General features: G+C 55.1%; 1 protein-coding gene across 1 annotated transcript in view; it reads left to right on the top strand.

Annotated features, from left to right (window-relative positions):
* The window catches only part of IRF2BP2 (interferon regulatory factor 2 binding protein 2), a 77642-nt gene that overhangs the window by 39216 nt on the left and 31279 nt on the right, over positions 1 to 7147 (top strand). The window lies entirely within an intron of this gene.

The following is a 7147-nucleotide window of genomic DNA, read 5'->3' as shown; positions in this document are numbered from 1 at the left end:
CACATGCACACGCACACGCGCTCCCACTTCCTTCCTGCGGCGCCCCCTCCTCTGCCTGTCCTTAAATGCAGTGTTCTAGGTCATTCTTCGTGTCCGGCTCTGCTGTTCCATGAAAACGCCCCGGTGCTTGTGTGTTTGGCTGAACCGAGCCAGACGCTGTATTTTATTTTTATAACTGAATTCCTGGGAGATAGGAATCTCGTTTTCCTCGGCAGCCTGCAATCAGCGTGCGCAGGGCTGCGGTTTCCAACCGCCTGTCGCCGCTCCCTCGCCAGGCTCCTCGGGACAGGAGCTTGGCTCCCGTTCAGGTTTAAAGGGCCCACGGCCGGGCTCTCTCTCTCTCTCTCACACACACACACACACACGTACACACTCACACTGGCACACACGCACACAGACTCACACTCACACATGCATGCATATACACATCCACTCACACACATTTATACACTGACTCACACAGACTCACACACACATGCACACTCACACTGGCACACACGCACACACTCATACACACACACACATGCACAGACTCACTCTCATGATCACACATGCATGCATATACACATACACTCACACACACTTAATACACTGACTCACGCGTGCACACACACTCACAAATGCGCACACACACACACAGACTCACACTCACACATGCATGCACATACACATACACTCACACACATTTATACACTGACTCACACAGACTCACACACACACGCACGCAGATGCGCACACACTCACAAATGCACACAGACTCACACACACATGCACATGCACTCACATGCACACACACTTATATACTCACACACACAGAGACTCATACACATGCTCTCACATTCATGTGCACACACACACGCACACACAGGCACACACACCGCATGCATACAAACACCATTGTCCGGGGACCCACAGCCACGCAGACAAAGGGCAGGAAGCCGCCCGCAGAGGCCGGCGGGCGCACAGCCAGCGCGCAGCGTCCTGCCTTCCCTCTCCAGAAGGAAAGTAGGTGAATTGGTAAAAGCCGACCAGGCAGGCGGGGGCGCGTTATGCAACGGCCGGCCGGGCTCCCCGAGGGATGGAGGCTCCTGGCCGCACCCAAGCTCCCCGCCTGCCTGCCGCTCCGATTCATGAACTAGTTTTCCAATTCATGAATCACCCGGGAGCCGGCGAGAGAAAAATGAGTCGGATTGATCTCATTTCCATTGAAACTGGCTCAGGATGGCCATGCTGGCTGCGGAGAGGACCGGAGGCACGCCCGCACCGGGGTCCACAGGACGGCGCCCACCTGCCAGGGGGTAGGGGCTCCCCATCTCACGAGGAGTCAGTGGGCCCAGTAAGACCCACCGCGATAGGGGCCTGTGGCTGGGCCCCCTGTGCAGGCGGGTCGGATACTGTGTTCTCCATCTTGTTTTCTCACTTTAAAAACTATATATATATTTTGCCCTGGCCAGTTTGGCTCAGTGGATAGAGCATCGGCCTGTGGATCAAAGGGTCCAGGGTTCAGTTCCGGTCAAGGGCATGTACCTTGGTTGCAGGCTCCTCCCCAGCCCAGGCACTGGTGGGGGTGCGTGCAGGAGGCCACCAATCGATGTGTTTCTTTCACATCGATGTTTCTCTCTGCCTTCCCGAGATCCAGGCATGTGCCCTGATTGGGTATCGAACCCGGGACCTCCCGGCTCTTAGGTCGATGCTCAACCACTGAGCCACACCAGCCGGGCCTAATCTGCATCATTTGGGATCTCAGCTTCCAGAAATGAGGTGCTGGTCCCCTGGGGTTCATCAGACGCGGGTGCCTTGGCGGGGCGGGCGGTGTGACCTTGCCGTGTGCATTCCCGGGGGCAGGGGGCGGGCAGGAGCAGCCGGAGAGCGGGGAGAGGACGCCTTGGTGTGAGTCTCCATAAGCAGTAGGTTCAGAGGCCAAAGGAGCCGCTCCGTGTCCCGTGAGGTCTGCGTGAAGGTGCCCTTCAGCCCTGAGCTGCCCACGCCCAGGGCTGCCAGGGGTTAAGTCACTCCCACAAGTGCCGGGCTGGCCTCAGAGCAGCCGGGAGAGCGGCTGGCTCATGTTTTGCATTAACTCGCTTGCTTTTTCCACTGCAGCCTCCCCGTTCCGCGATAAACCCGTGTTGCTAGGAAGGCTTTATGTAACAGGGGCCGGCCTGGGCTCCTCCGTGCAGCGCTCGCTGCGGTCCCAGAGTTCCCCGTCAGCCTGGCAACACATCAAAACCTCGGTTTCATAACAGCCCAGAAGTAGGGCCTTCTGATCACATCCCGAGGATGGGACTGATCCCGCCAGGGCCTGGAGTTTTTAAGGATTGTTGATGGTTAACTAAAAAGAGACCCCCTAGGAACCAGAAGGTCACGGTTCAATTCCCAGTCAGGGCACATGCCCCGGTTGTGGGCTGGATCCCCTGTGTGGGGGTGTGCAGGAGGCAGCCGATGCATGATTCTCTCTCACCATTAATGGTTCTCTCTCTCTCTCTCCCTTCCTCTCTGAAATCAATAAAAATATATTAAATAAATATTTTTAAAAAGAGACCCCTGCCAAGTCCGGCCGGCCATCTCCGAGGTCGGGTGGGAAGGGACGTCGGAAGACTGTGGTTTCTGCCCCCGTGAGCTGTGGGTTAGTGACCTGACGCCAAATTCAGAGAATTTGCTAAATAATCTCAAACATATTGAGGAACTTACTCATGTTTTTCAAAAAGGAAAAAAAACAAATACCTTCTTCCTGCTGCTTCCTTCATTCATGGAGAATGTGGTTTCCTTCTATTGATTTGTTTATTTAAAATGTTTGTATTGATTTCAGAGAGGAAGGGAGAGGGAGAGAGAGAGAGAGAGAGAGAGAGAAACATCCATGATGAGAGAGAGAATCCTGGATCCGCTGCCTCCTGCACGCCCCGCCCTGGGGATGGAGCCCGAAACCCGGGCATGTGCCCCGACGGGGAATCGAACCGTGACCTCCTGGTTCCCAGGTCGACGCTCACCCACTGAGCCCCGCGCCGGCCGGGCCCTGCTCTAAATGTAACTGCCCTCTTTCTCTCCCGATCAGCCTGCCTGGGAGCCTCTCCTACCTTCTGTTTTGGGAATATTGGCCCCGTGGGTCCCTCTGTGGGCTTGTCAGGACCATTCTCACTTTGCTATTTCCTCCCTGGCCACTGACTTCATTTCTCCGGTCTCTGCTCCTTGGACCACTTCCTCCTTGATTTTCATGGGAGTTTCATGTACCTGGGATTTGCCCTTTCTTCTGGATCATCAGTAAAAAGGATCAAAAAAAAGGTTCCTCTCCCATCACGATGTCCCTATGCCCAGCTGCCCCCCACCCCCCAGCTCTAACACACACACTCTCCTGAGCCTGCCCACCTGCCGTGGGCAAGAATGGCTCGGGAGCGGCTGCTGTCAGATGCTCGGCTGAGATCTAATATCCGTGAGACCCATTGAGTGTCTGGACACCTGGTTGCCATGGCGACGGTGGTCATAAAAACACACCGATCTGTAGAGAGAGATAAAACGGGTCCCCGTGGCACACAATCGGACACATTAGCTCAGGGAAATGGCACGCCGCATATCCCCCCCACCCCCACCTCACCCTGTTGACACAGTGCCGCTGCCTTTCAAACCCAGCCCGGGCGGCCTCAGCGGGCAGCCAGCGCCCAGCGGCTTCCAGTTCATATCTCACAGGCACCGGCGAGGGCTTCGCCAAGGCCAGCGGCCCCCGGGCTTCCCGTCCCAGCGGAGTCAGCCTAGACCAGCCGCGGGCAAACTACGGCCCGCAGGCCGGATCCGGCCCGTTTGAAATGAATAAAACTAAAAAAAAAAAAGACCGTACCCTTTTATGTAATGATGTTTACTTTGAATTTATATTAGTTCACACAAACACTCCATCCATGCTTTTGTTCCGGCCCTCCGGTCCAGTTTAAGAACCCACTGTGGCCCTCGAGTCAAAAAGTTTGCCCACCCCTGGTCTAGGCCCTAGACGCAGGCGGCATCGACCCGTCAGCGCAGGCAGGAGAGAAACCTGACCCTGAACGCGCTTCAGAGCAGGTGGCCGGGATGCGTGAGGGTGCGGGTGCAGGCCAGGTGGCCTCGGAGGCACTGGCAAAGCTATCGGGGGCCCCCAAGACCACTCCATGACACAGGGTCGGCCTGTACCTGTGGCCTGGCGGTCAGAAGCGCATCTTCCAATACAAAGAAGGGCTTTAGCCTTAACCAAATAAATGAAGGGGTGAGTTGGCGTTTGCGTCCTAGCTCTGCCATGGACCGGCGGTGCCTGGGGACGGGAGAAAGCAGCTGTGTCCACGGACGGGCTGCCAGTGCCTGGGTCTCCAGGGAACACGGGGGACACCCCGCCCCCCCCCCCCCCCCCCCCCCCAGGCAGGTCTGCCTTATCGACACCTTAGAACCGCTCACCTGCTCTCTTTCTGCTTCGGAACTCAGTGATCTGCATTCTAGAAAATGGGTCATCACTGAGCTACGGACTTGGTTTTCTTTTCTTTTTTTTTTGTGAGTGTATTTTTATTGATTTCAGAGACAGGGAAGGAGAGATAGAAACATCAGTGATGAGAATCATTGATTTGGCTGCCTCCTGCATGCCTACTGGGGTTCAAGCCTAACCCAGGTATGGACCCTGACTGGGAATCTAACTGTGACCTCCTGGTTCATAGGTCAGCACCCAACTACCAAGCCAGAACCCGCCATCCGGGCCTGTGCCCTTGACCAGGAATCAAACCCTGACCTCCTGGTGCATAGGTCGACGCTCAACCACTGAGCCACACCGGCTGAGCTAAAAAGCAGGTGAAAAGCTCAGCTCATTTGGAGCCATGTAGCCTCCAACTCCCTCCTCATTCATGAAATGGGCCCGTGTTTCCTCTGTCCACACTCCTCCCCCTGAACAAAAAAGGAAAACATGTTTATGAAAACACACCCTGGTCCCCTTTGGCTGGCACAAAATCGCCTTCCTTTCCTTTCTCTCTCCAGCCCCCCGTGTTTTTCCTGAAAACGTTAACTCGGTCAGTCCTGCTGTCTTCTCACTTTCCGCCCTGTGTCTCCATTTCTCTGAGTGTGGGGGGCTTGGGGGGGCTGCTCTTCTGATGCCCCCCCCACTCCCACACACCCCCACTCCCATCGGCTTCCCCGAAAGCTCACGGAGCGCCGCTTCCTCCCAGTTTTTGTCCTGTTTTCACGGGACCCGTTTCCATGGTCCCGGCCCCGCCACCAGGGCCCCGCCGGCGTTATCTCTCTCCCACGGCAGCGGCTCACATCCTGGCCGGCCAGACAATGGCACTGCGTGTCTTTTCTTAGCGTTCATACCTTTTGTTCCGAGTGCAGGATTTCCTTATGGTTTGTTTGGGCTTTTCAAAAGCTTGTGGACGGATCCAGAGAGGTGCCAGGCTCACGCCCCGAGGGATACCGGCCAAGTTTATGGGCCTGAAACGCCGCCATCGATGTCTGGGCCCAACCAGCACGGCGGCGGCAGGTTGGACAGCCGTGGGCTCCGTTTGCCAAAAAAGTGGCCACAAAAACCCGCCCGAAACCTCGGCTCCCGGGGAGCCCGCCGTGTAGAAAGGACAGGAATTGGGCCCAGCATCGTGTCTGAAATGGGAAGAATGATGGTCGCGTTTCTAAGGACGGTCTTGTTTAGAGCGGGTAGCCGACACCAGTCATTTATTTGTTTAAACGGAAGCCCATCGCCCTCATTAAATCCGGGGTATACTTTTCTTTTTAAATGATGCAGCTATGTTTAAACCTTGCATTCCCACCGTTTGTACCAAGGCCTATCTTTATGGGATATTTTCAACACAATACAGTGTTGTTTTCAGAAACAAACCCAGCCTGGCCGGCGTGGCTCAGTGGCGTGAGCATCAACCTATGAACCGGGAGGTCACGGTTCGATTCCCGGTCAAGGGCATCTGCCCGGGTTGCGGGCTCGATCCCCAGTGTGGGGCGTGCAGGAGGCAACTGATCCATGATTCTCTCTCATCATGGATATTTCTCTCTCTCTCTCTCTCTCTCTCTCTCTCTCTCCCTCCCTCTTCTTTCCTCTCTGAAATCAATATAAAGACATATATTTTTTTAAAAAATAAATAAAGATAAATGCAATGGCTCTAGCATCATTAATAGAATTCTGAGTCTTGGCAATATCCCGGGTCCGGGATATGAACTTTTTGGAAGTGGGCACCAGCTGATTACGTCACAAGAGCTCTCTGTGTAATTATAATCCCCAATGCTACTGGCTTCACCACTGATAGAGAATTCACTTCAGAATGGCTTCAACTCAGTGGAGAGCCTTGAAAAAAACCCAGTTCCACTGTTGTCCCTCTACCTGAACGCCCTGCCTCTCCCCTCCTCCACGCTCAAATGTCACGTGTGGCGTCACAGTGAATTGTCCCTCTTGAGGCACTTTCTGCAACGATGTTGACAAGCCTGTTCCAACCGGCTCTGCGTCTGCACACACTCAGATGTTTGGTGGCGAGCTCTGAGCTGGCTGTGCCGCCGGGAGCTCCAGGAGGAACAGTGCGACTCCCTCCTGCTGGCACCCGAGCTCAGCTGGGAACACACACACGCAAAGCTCAGAGGCCCCCAGCAGGTGTGCAGGCCCCTGGCGAACTGACACAAAAAGAGCTACTGGATCAGTCAGCGTGACTCGGTGATGGAGCACCCACCTATGAACCAGGAGGTCACAGTTCAATTCCGGGTCAGGGCACAGGCCTGGGCTGCAGGCTTTATCCCCTGTGTGGGGCGTGCAGGAGGCAGCCGATCCATGATCCTCTGTCATCATGGATGTTTTCCCTCTCTCTCTCCCTCTCCCTTCCTCTCTGAAATCAATTTTAAATATATATATATATTTAAAAAACCCAGACCGTAAATGCAGCTGAATGGAGTGCACAAACATTCAGAAGGTGTGGAAAGACGATTAGAAGCTGCAACTGAGTCACCCTTCTCACGCAAACGAACAACAGAGCTTTCGGCAAAAGTGAAGGACGTAGGCCCTAGCTGGTGTGGCTCAGTGGATAGAGCATCAGCCTGTGGACCGAAGAGTCCTGGGTTCGATTCCAGTCAAGGGCACGTACCTCAGGTGCAGGCTCCTCCCCTGCCCGGACCCTGGTCACGGCATGTGCAGGAGGCAACCCATGGGCGTGTTTCTCTCACA

Source organism: Myotis davidii, unplaced genomic scaffold (genome assembly GCF_000327345.1).
Source record: "Myotis davidii unplaced genomic scaffold, ASM32734v1 scaffold174, whole genome shotgun sequence".
NCBI lineage: Eukaryota > Metazoa > Chordata > Mammalia > Chiroptera > Vespertilionidae > Myotis > Myotis davidii.
This window is presented reverse-complemented; position numbering and strand designations above follow the sequence as displayed.